This window comes from Eptatretus burgeri, chromosome 14, assembly GCF_056783735.1.
Source record: "Eptatretus burgeri isolate ZD-2024b chromosome 14, Ebu_testis_v1, whole genome shotgun sequence".
In the NCBI taxonomy this organism is placed as follows: Eukaryota; Metazoa; Chordata; class Myxini; order Myxiniformes; family Myxinidae; genus Eptatretus; species Eptatretus burgeri.
In genome coordinates, this window is record NC_140974.1 from 49,572,085 (window position 1) to 49,583,124 (window position 11,040).

Sequence of the window (11,040 nt, forward strand, 5' to 3'; positions counted from 1 at the left end):
CAGGTCATGGGCACAACCACCCCCCCCAAACCTGCGAAGGTGGGGGAAGACTACTAATGGTTTTTGCCTGTACACGCGCTACAGTGCATATTGTTTACTGACCCCTGCTGCAGATCATTATTAACCTTGGGGATCAGACCAATGACCCTTGGGGATCATTATTAGCCATGGCTCAAAATATATTTTCCACACCTTTTGTATCCCAATGATAGGCTGGATCTGGATCCGGACCTCAACCAAAATCTAATTGGCTTGTTCTTGTCACCGACCCAACATATACACCAAGTTTTGTCATAACCCGTCCCCCAACTTTTTGAAATAACATGATGTATGTGCATATATATATTTTTTGACCAATCTCTCAATTGTGAAGAATCACTTTAAAATTTAAAAAATTCTCATATCCAGAGCCAAATCGAGATCCTCACCAAAATGAAATCAATTTGTCCTTTTCACACACCAAACATGTCCACCAAGCTTCGTCTGAATCTGTCCATAACTTTTTTGAGATATCCTGCTCACAGACAGATAGACAGACAAACAGGGGTGAAAACATAACCCCCGTCCACCTTTGGTGGTGCAGGTAACGATGGAGAATTGTTCTGGCAAACAACCTTTATAGTGTCGTTTGCTGAAAGTTTAGAATTCATAACTTAGTCAAGGAAAAAGTTGCTTCTCTTTTTTGAAACAAGAACAACTCCAAAAAGTGCCTTTTTCATATTACAAGGATATGTGAAGAACTTTGACATGGGAGGAAGCCATTTGACTCATCATGCCTGGACTCCATCAACACTAAAATTAATTCAGTTTGTCGACTTTACTGCACTTGCGTATGGTTGAGGGAGGAGGAATGAGAAGAAGAAAAGTGGGTCAGGCTCAGAGATATCACCATGGTGTTATACATTGTTATGTGTTTATGGGGGGTGAGGTGGGAATTTAGATGGTTGTCGGGTGAGGAATGAGCAAACACTGACAGCACATTCACTTTTTGACGAGACCCTCTCACAGACATCACAATCACTACACAATAATAAGATCACCAATCCATACCCAAGCTACTAACAAGTTCTTCCAGTATTCATGTACCCCTCTATTCTCAAAGCTTCCAGCTACCTATCTAATTCCATTTTAAACCTCCAGGTAGTGGACAAAAAAGGAGGTGGTGGGGGGGGGAGGGGTTTAATGAGGGTAGGAAAAAATCATCGTTTTGGATTGGGGACGGTGGTGAACGTCCATCTGAGATGGATCTGAGATGGTGGTGAACATCCGTCTTGAAGACTTGGAGGGAAGAATGAGATCGAAGAGAACGTGGAAGCTGGTTCCACAGGCAGGAAAGAAGAATGATTGAGCGGAGGTGAGCAGTGATCCTGGATTTAGGTAGTTTCACCAGAAGAGGGTTGATGGTTGACCGTGTGTGTCCTGCAGAAACATTGGGGGTGGGGGGGATGAGGATGGGGGTGGGACAAAGTACAGAAAAAGCAGAGGGTGCAAGACCAGAAAGCAACCGGTAGAAGACAGAGAGACCCCCGACCTGTCTGCGAATTGACAGATCCGTAGACTCGGCTTCATTGCGGGAGATTCCAATAATCTTGAAGGCCTCGTTTTCCATGTTAAGCTGAGAAAGATTGGAGGCAGGGGAGCCAGCCCAGAGGAGAGAGCAGTACTCCATCAACCAATCAGTACACAATCAGCTGAGTGACATTGTGCGAGTTAAGTAATGCACCACAAAGACCGTTGGTCTTTATGTTTGCAGAAAACCCCTCCAAGTTTAAAACCCATTGACCAAAACACACTAGTCAGCCAATGCACTCGCAACTGGCCATTTGATGTCCCACACATCACATAATGGGAAAGAGTCTGTACAACAACAACAACAACTCTGCACCTGAGCGAACACTTCCAAATAGGGATTCATTAAAAACTAAGATAGCACCTTTAATAGTGGAACAACACAGAGGGATGAAGGCAATGCCAAGACACTATCGAAACGCTCGATTTCTGATGATGCTAATTGGGGAAATTGAACAAGACAGCAAATCTAAACACAAATTAAGAAATAGCCAACTCATCTAATTAAATTACCTTTTTATTTAGGCCACCTTCATTACAGTATACATATAATTCACAAGAAAAAAAGTCTTCTATTTATGTGTGTGCAACATTATACATTTTTGATGTGCCAGACTAGAGTATCTCTTTCATAGATCTTTTTGAACGTCCCATGTAGATGTCATCACGCGACCAATATGCAAATTTCAGGAAAGAACCATAAAAGCAAGAGAGTACATTTGTCTTTGTGTCAAGAACTATAGTTTGCTAAGAAGAAAAGAATAATAATACACAAGTTATATTTATAAAAGAATAATAATACACAAGTCATACTTATTGAGCAAGTTACTTTGAGAAAGAACATCTCCTTTTTTTCAATATCATGATCAGATAGTGATCGTGAAAGTTACACTCTTAAACACATTACACAAAGCCAATCCGGTGGAGTATTGCTTCTGCAATTCCAGTAATAATGTGAAGATGTTCAGTGAGGTCTCTCCCTGATAACGACACTATAAATGCTTGTGGGTGAGACCTCTGAATGGCCTGCCACCAATATGTTTGTTGTACCATACACAATGTCATGATTAGTTGAACAGCTTCTCATGCAGCACATGTTGGGGTTGCAAGATGTCACTGCCAGGAAGATGGCGATTCCTCCCTCCCCTCCTTGTTCCCTTCAACCTTTGACAACCTCCTTGGTTCTGGTTATTCATATGTTCAGTATCTTGAACGTGTGCACCAGAGGATCATCTTTCCCCAGAGCACCATCTTGCCCACACCTTACTCTATACACAGTTTTCTGTGATTGAGCATAAATGCCAGACGTTTATCAAAGTATGTGCTAATTTGGTGGAAAGTTAAACCCACTTTTATTCGAAAACCTCAATTTTTCAGGATCCCTTTAAGGCACTTGCACTCTTGCCACCATCTTGCTCCGAGTGCACATCACGACTCGAGGCGTTTATGCGTGATAGCCATCCAGCGGACAAGCGTTGTCACCTTCGTGACAAATTGTAAGACAGCAGTTCACTTCTACACCCTAAACTAATTAATAAAAGTGTCACTTTCATTCGAACCACTATAATAGTATGTTGTGCTTTTTGACTGATTGATTGAATTTCCTTCCATACAGTTTATCTGGACCACCGGATCTCCGTTGCATTTCACATGATATCCTTCATGTGAAGAGTATGGATGAAAATCCATTACAAGGCTCAAATCATGACAGCATACTATTATATTAAAATGTAATAAGAGTCTTCGTGGAAGGCTAATGTTGATCCATGTCAGCAGACAAGGTAAAGTATACATTTTGCCAATTGTAAGCCGGAAAGAGTACGGTAACCACCAAGGGAAGTGAAGTGTGGCTAATGTTTCAAACCATAGCCCTTCGTCAGATACCTCTTTTATTTTATATACTAAATCTAGGATCGTGGAAGAGTGAGATAACAGGGTCAATAAGCAGTGAGCTCATACAGTGGGCCTGCAGTTGGGCACAACAACCAATGGAATGAACGAATAGGACATGTGTGTGAAAGAGAGAGAGAGAGAGAGAGAGAGAGAAAGAGAAAAAGATAGAGAGAGAGAGAGAGAGAGACAGACAGACAGAGAGACAGAGAGAGAGAGACAGACAGACAGAGAGAAGTAGGAAACACAGAATGTAGCAAGAATGAGGGTTGGGTTACATCGGGTTCATGAAATTTGAAAATTTCCCCTGACAAAGGGCTCGAAAGTCAGCCGCACCTCGCTTCCCACGATTAATGTACCCGTCCCGGTTCTCAGTTGATAAAATCCACCATTGTGTTAAAACCCAGTACACTGTGTGTACCTTGGTAAAATACCAATATTGATTTAAAAATCAACTGAGATTAGTGGGAAATGGTGCAAATCGAACCCAGTGTTGACATTGAGAGCAGACTTCCCAAATCCTTTTACAAAGGTAACACATTAGCACATCAGCACAATCGTCGCCGAGAAAGAATCTGCTTACCGAAGCAATTATGTTGAGAAAATGGCGAACAAAATCGCATTTCTTCTTTCATCCTCAGCATCTCTTTTTGCAGCAGGAGAAAGAAAGTATATTTGGGCAGACTCATCCTGTAAATTGGATAATGTGAGACTGAATATTTATTTTTTCATCGCCGCACATTCCTCCCTTAACATTATGCTAATTGACTCTGAGAAAGGGGTGCAAATTGCTTTCTGAAATGTTGGTAGCCTTTCTGCTTGCAGAAGTGACAAAACTTGTTCGAGAGTACAATGCAAATTGGAATCTTGAATGCTATTTAGAGGGTTTCAACAAAATATTCCAAGGCTCACTTGTTAATGGTTCGATCTGAAACTCTGAGACTTAATTTGGCCTTTCGATTCGACCCTGCGTGGTTTCAGAAGTGGGATAAACAACCGGTGTGCACGGTGTTTGCTCGCACAATCAGTCGCAGGGACTGCTTTGAAGTTGCACACCGCTTCGTCCTCGCCATAGGAGAGAGGCGGTCATGTTATTATTTCTACACACCGACTGCACTATGTTTAGCCGTCTCTAGAGGAGGGATGTGGGAGGGGGGGGCATACCCCAAACATTCGTTTCTAGCTCCTCATGGGAGTTACTACGGCAGGCATGCGGTGGTATTCCGCAAGGGTCATTCTTATGCAACTTTGGTGCAGCAATGCAGATGTACTTGTCTTGGGTTCAATACATCAGGAGGTCTGCATGAAAATGTGACACTTCAAGTCTGGTCCCTTCAGTTCAGTCGATATCATGCTTACTACGTTCCATGGCATTTTACACAAATGCGGTTTGCGCTGCCACCCATCAATGCGCAGTTGACGTAGATGAAAGTACCTCGACAGTCATCAGGGTTCCACTCTCAGATGGTGCATGCTCACAGATGAACCCCAAGTACATGCGGGGGGACGAACTCCACTGTTCTTCTTAACACCGTCTGGCAACGAACTCCTCATCATGCTCATACTGTTGCATGGGACAGCAATTACTTCTGCCAGCTTTCACACATATATTTATACTCTGGTGAGAATGGAGTCCATCCAAAGAAATATTTTACAAAACACACTCACGTGTGACATTTTCCTCCGAAACGTGAATGCCTTGAAAAACATTCTATTTTCACATGGTCCCATTACGTGTTTACTGCACGTGCTCTTATATAACGGTTGTACCTTTTCCACCATCAATATTTCATCAACACATGACACGCCCCAATTGGATCCCTCGGAACTCCACAATTATGGAGTTGCTTCAACTGACTTTGAATTATTGAGTTTTCAGCATTTTCTTTCCCTGTGGAAAAATTTTCCAGGAAGCCATGCATATATAATTGAATTAGATTCCAAATGCAATATAGTTTCATGAAATGCTTCTCTTGTTGCTACATAAATGGATTTTCAGGATATGTATCATATATTGGAGGGAGGAAGTAATGCATGTAATCTCTTGTGAAAATTTGCACTCGTACCACCATTTTACTTTGGCATGGATCATGTGTGTGACGAATTTATTTTGATATGTCAGCTCATTCAAAACAGCATCGATTATAAGATAGCAAACGAATTTATTTATTTATTTATTTTATACCTGGTCAAGGCTTGTGGAAGAGCTCGGACATTGAACAGATCAGGACACAACATAACAAAGGGAACAGCAGGAGAAAGGGGAAATGTCAGCAGCAGGGCAGAGGGATAAAGTAGACGGACACGGACAAACAAGGGATACAGGTAATGATGAGGGGTAAGGGAGAACGCAAGGGGTGGACAAGATGGATCCATAAATAAAATGTTTAGAGGGGAAGGGGGAAGGAGGAGGGGGTGGTTCAACTCATGACTGTGATCCCGATCGAGTTATGGACACCCCGTATTACTGATTGAGATGCTTGACATCAAATGCATTGAAAGCATCTGTTTATTCCCCAAGGTTGATGTGACAATGCTCACCATACACACTTGTTTAGTGCACAGCTCAAACTAAACTGTAAATGTTTATGTGTCCTGAGTATAAGATTGGAAACAGGCTAGTTTTGCGGCATGAGCAGTGGCCAGCAAATCTGAGACATCTAAGTTCAACCGACAGCCTTGGAAGAGAACCACAGAGCTCTTTGTTTGTCATATGTTCAGAACAATGGACTTTGAAAGTTGAACGAAGAAGTCGAGTAAAGAAGCATTCATAAAGTCTGTTCTTGTGTGTCGCAGTTCGGGTCCATGCTTCACTTCCATAAAGCAGGACAGACTCATCTGTGCTAATGAACAGTAAGTAGTTCCTTGATACAGAGAGAGTATCGACTTCTGTATTCTTGAAAGTTTGTTGCAAGCTCTCCATGTGGTAGCTTCACTTTGTTTGATATACTGAGCAGTTGTGTTAATGCAGGAACAAAGATACCTGAAGTCATTGACTGTCTCAAAATTTATTCCATCGTTTGATGTGATCGAGACCTCTCTTGACTGGTTCAATGCCATCACTTTAGCTTTATAAGTGTTGAATGTTAACCATATCTTACTGGAGCTTGTTTCGACCTTTTGAGAAGTTCTTGTGCTTGTTCAATTTCTTCTGATAACAAAGATATTTCATTAGCAAAATCGAGATCAAGAAGAACATCCAGTTTGACTCTTCGACTTTTTATTCATCCTCGTAGCTAGTTGATTATAGCTTGCATTTATTTGACAATGTCTGTACTTTGATCATGTGGAAGGAGGGAAAGCAATTGGGTAATCGATTTAAAATTGACAAAACGGCATGTGCGAGGTGGCGATGTACGGTAAACGGAGTTGGAGTGATGAGACCATGGAGAGGGAAGATAAGGGAAAGGTAATTGGAAACTAGGGGAAGGAAAAGAGGCGTGGAACGTTCAGGGGAAAGATTCTGCCATTTACACACGTCATATGTAGATGGGTCCTCAACTACAATAGTACACGATTCCTAGAGGCTACAAAAGCTACAATTGTGCCTACTCATACCCCAATGGCCAGGGTACGAGTGGGTACCATTGTAGGATTTGGTATGGACAGTGTAGTAGCTACTATTGTAGATTTACATCGAATAGTGAGAGAGGGCTGATGGTTCTTAGCGGAAGTGACGGTTCAAAGTGACGCTATAATAACCCTCCCAGGCTGGATTGTAGTGGAGGCGCGCCGCCACCTTATGCGAACCCTTCACAGCCAGCCGACAACACAGCACAGGCGTGTCCTCGGAAGGGTTAAAGGTTCAGGAGGGGTTTAGATCTGGGCGGGGGGTAATTACAGCAGTTGTAATGAATACGGAGCTCAGGGTTGCCTGTGTGCAGCAGCTCTGTGACTGATATGCTAATTCAAACTCCCAAGGAAGGCACCTTGCTCATTAGAGATGCCAACTCTCCGACAACTTCAGCGTATCCCATGATCCGCTTGCACGAAGTCCACTCCACCCGTCTATCGTCTCCATACTTATATTCTCAGCAGCATCACCACACGAGATAGCATCACCGCACGAAATGCTTGTTTGTGCATCCCTCTCCCCCTCACTTCTTCCCCTCTCTCTGAACCATTAAATTACACTCCCCGCCGGCACTCCGCTCACTGTGCCAAACATGCTCCTAACTAACGCCTTGTACCTGGGCGGGCATGGGGCGAGCACGCTAAAGAAACGCTAATGTGCGGACTGCTTGGGGCTCCTTGGATCAGGTGAACTGTTTCGGACTTAAATTACGTTCTGCTCAAATCTATTCCAGCAATAAATGCTGTTGTTGTTTTTTTTTTCGTCAGTATGTATGTTGTAGAAGGAGTCAATTACGAGTTTGTTTTCTTTTCCTTTGTGCCACTGATGCAATGCCCCTATAGGTTCGAGCAATAAGTTGTCAGTTTGAGGGTGATGGTCATTACTCACTGACTTCTTCATCTCAAGACACTGTCGAACCTGTAATGCTCACCAGATAATTCTTAAAGACGGAATACAGGGTGCACTTTGTGATGCAATGCCCTGCATCTGCCATTTTACAGGGGTTGGGAATCCAACCAATACAAGGCATCTCAAAGCTAGTTAAGTGTTCCCCATATTCAAGGACCTGTGGTAGGTTATGATATATATGTATATATATATATATATATATATATATATATATATATATATATATATATATATATATATATATATATATATATATATGTACATAGTGATCAAGCAAGTGAGGCTGCCAAGGCAGTTTCGTTGACTCGGGATTACAATCCTGACCGGTCACCACTCCGACACACCATACTCGAATAACTTACCCCCATAAAGCTGGTATTCATTTTGTTTATCGACCTGCGAAGGATGACAGGCTTAGTTGAGCCGCCTGATGTTATTTTAGCATGGCGTGGGCTTTAATTCAAGACCTTAAGATCCTAAGACAACCACCTTAAACGTTAAGTTGGGCATGGTGTGGAATCTTATTACTGAAGGCAACAGCATTAAATACGTATTGCATTCTAAGCTTCCAAGCTTATCTCATCAAAATCATCATGCCACTATTAGGTTGGTGAAAAACAAAAAAGAGCTAGTTTGACTGGCATATGGTGAGAGCATCGACTCTGAGTGTGTGAGGTCAGTAGTTCAAATCCTGTCAAAGTCACATGAAAGACTTTAAAATAGTATTTGCTGCTTCTTTGCTTGATGCTCAGCTTTTAAAAAGAATAGAGCATGAACAAACAACCTTTAATTGGCAATCATAGTGCAGCCTTTGATTGGCTGAATGGCCTCCTGTGTTGACATACTTTGTCAGGAAACTCATGAAAAAACTACATGAACTTGATGACTCACCTCCAAGTGATGAAACCGGTCCAGTGGCTGAGTGTGACGTAACCAAGTTTAATGTAAAATGTATATTTATTTTCTGCCCATGTCTTGCCTCATGCATATTCATGTTTTGCCTCATGCTATTTATGCTCCGCCCATGTGTTGTGTCATCTCGCTGGGAGAGAGCGAGGGCGGCTCTTCCCTGTCTGGCGAAACGTGTTGTGTGTGGAAAGGACACGTTTTTTACCGTCGCACATGGAGTGTTTTAAAATAAAGTAATAGTGATATACCTCCACATGTTGGTAAGTTGCCTGGAACATTCTTTCTTCAAAGAATAGGGACACATAGGCCATTCCAGGATAGATAGGGGGTGTAGCATTGGAGGCGTCAGGTATGTGCTACATGTGAATGTCAACTTTGGAGGAACCCAGGTTGGGTTTGAAATAGTAAAGGGCTTACCTTGTGTAGCTTTTCCTGGTTGCTTCCTGCAGCTTTCCTTGGCTAGAAGTGCGTGGCGGCTAATTTATTGCATCGGTGATGCAGGGGGACATGGCTAAATCTCGCACCCAAACGGTCACCAACATATCTTCAGAAATTTCTCATGCTAACACTACAAGCTTTGTAATGGCCGACATCTTACATACCTGGGAGGCAGACTTGATTAGATCTTGATTAGATCTTAATTGGGGTGGCCGAGCATTTAAACCGCTGGTGCGTGCCGACTATTATTGGTCAAGTCTGTGGTAATTACCTCCCACTCTATCTCGGTTCGGACAATGCTGGATCAATGGAGGGGAAGGACAAGCACGGACAGGTTGTAACGTCAACAACTAATTTATTAACAAGAAAATAAATAAATAAAAATAAATTTTTTATTTACGTGAAGTAAAAATAAATAAATTCCAAATGAATCGAAATGATCGCAAGCAAATAAATAATTAATCAGGCAAAATCAATCACAGTGATAGGAAAAGAGACAGAGAGCAGATGCTTATCGGGGATTGACTTACTTAACGAAACACAGACAAGGGTACCCAGCAAATCATTTGGAGGTGGGGGAGGGGGGGGGAAGAAATCGTCTCACTCACCAAAGAGAAGTCGTCCATCAAATGAAAACATCCTGAAGTGTGTGTGTGTGTGTGTGTGTGTGTGTGTGTGTGTGTGTGTGTGCGTGTGTGTGTGTGTGTGTGTGTTTGTGTCTGTCTTGTCCATCGCCAGCACCCAGCCTTGCCGTGCATGCACTCGCCAACAGCCTTTAACACCAGTCGACGTCATCCCCAAGAAACAGGTATGCCAAGGGCAACCATCTGACTGGAACTGACGAAGCAGCCAGTCGTCTGACTGGAACTGATGAAGCAGCCAGCCATCTGACTGGAACCGACAAAGCAACCAGCCATCTCATTGGAACTGATGAAGCAGCCAGCCATCTGACTGGAACCGCCAAAGCAACCAGCCATCACATTGGAACCGACGAAGCAACCAGCCATCTGACTAGCAAACTGTCTCGTTGTCGACTGACCCATGCCTCACTCGTTGGTGACTGACCGTGCCTCACTCGTTGTCGACTGACCCATGCCTCACTCGTTGCTGACTGACCGTGCCTCACTCGTTGGTGACTGACCCATGCCTCACTCATTGGTGACTGACCCGTGCCTCACTCATTGGTGACTGACCCGCACACACGCTGCTCACTCCCACACACCAAGAACGGTCCTCCTCCTCTTTTATATAGGCAGCCCGTCTGGGCCAGCACAGACTCCCCCCAAATACACCCCACCCCACTTGCGCACTGTTACCATGACAACCCACGCTCTCGTTATTATTCCTGGCGGTGTCAAACGCCGATCGAAATTGGGCGGGTCTTGGCATCCATGAAAGAAATTTGTGTCAACCTCGCTGAAAAAAGCCGGGTCTCGGCATCCGTGAAAGAAATGACATGCATAAATGTGTCTGTCATAAAGAGAAAAAGCTTCCCATAAGAGAGGGGATCTCTTCTTTACCCTTCTCAACGCATCACATTTAGAATCCCACCAGACATGGGGAAGGGTCTATCCTGGGCATACATTTAAGGAAATAACTATCTGAGGACCTGGATGTGTGAATGCATTCATCAGATCGGATTCTGAAATCCGTAACAATATAAACCTTGTATTTATTATGTCTGCAGGGAGGTTGCATCCAAGTAGTTGCTGTTTCAAACCCTTTCCAGAGTTCCTCATTCACTGGTGAGA

The 11,040-nt window shown here is 43.2% G+C and overlaps 1 long non-coding RNA gene across 2 annotated transcripts; it reads right to left on the minus strand.

The window, feature by feature from the left end:
• Window positions 1-81: 81 nt before the first annotated feature.
• Window positions 82-5,337, minus strand: LOC147013150 (uncharacterized). Of its 2 annotated transcripts, XR_015050971.1 has the most exons (4): window positions 5,128-5,337; window positions 4,895-5,023; window positions 1,532-1,615; window positions 82-1,419 (listed from the first exon to the last, which is right to left on the minus strand). It is a non-coding gene; the product is annotated as an uncharacterized LOC147013150 (long non-coding RNA). The 2 variants fall into 2 exon arrangements; XR_015050970.1 differs by having other exon boundaries at window positions 4,895-5,337.
• Between the last annotated feature and the right edge of the window lie 5,703 nt (window positions 5,338-11,040).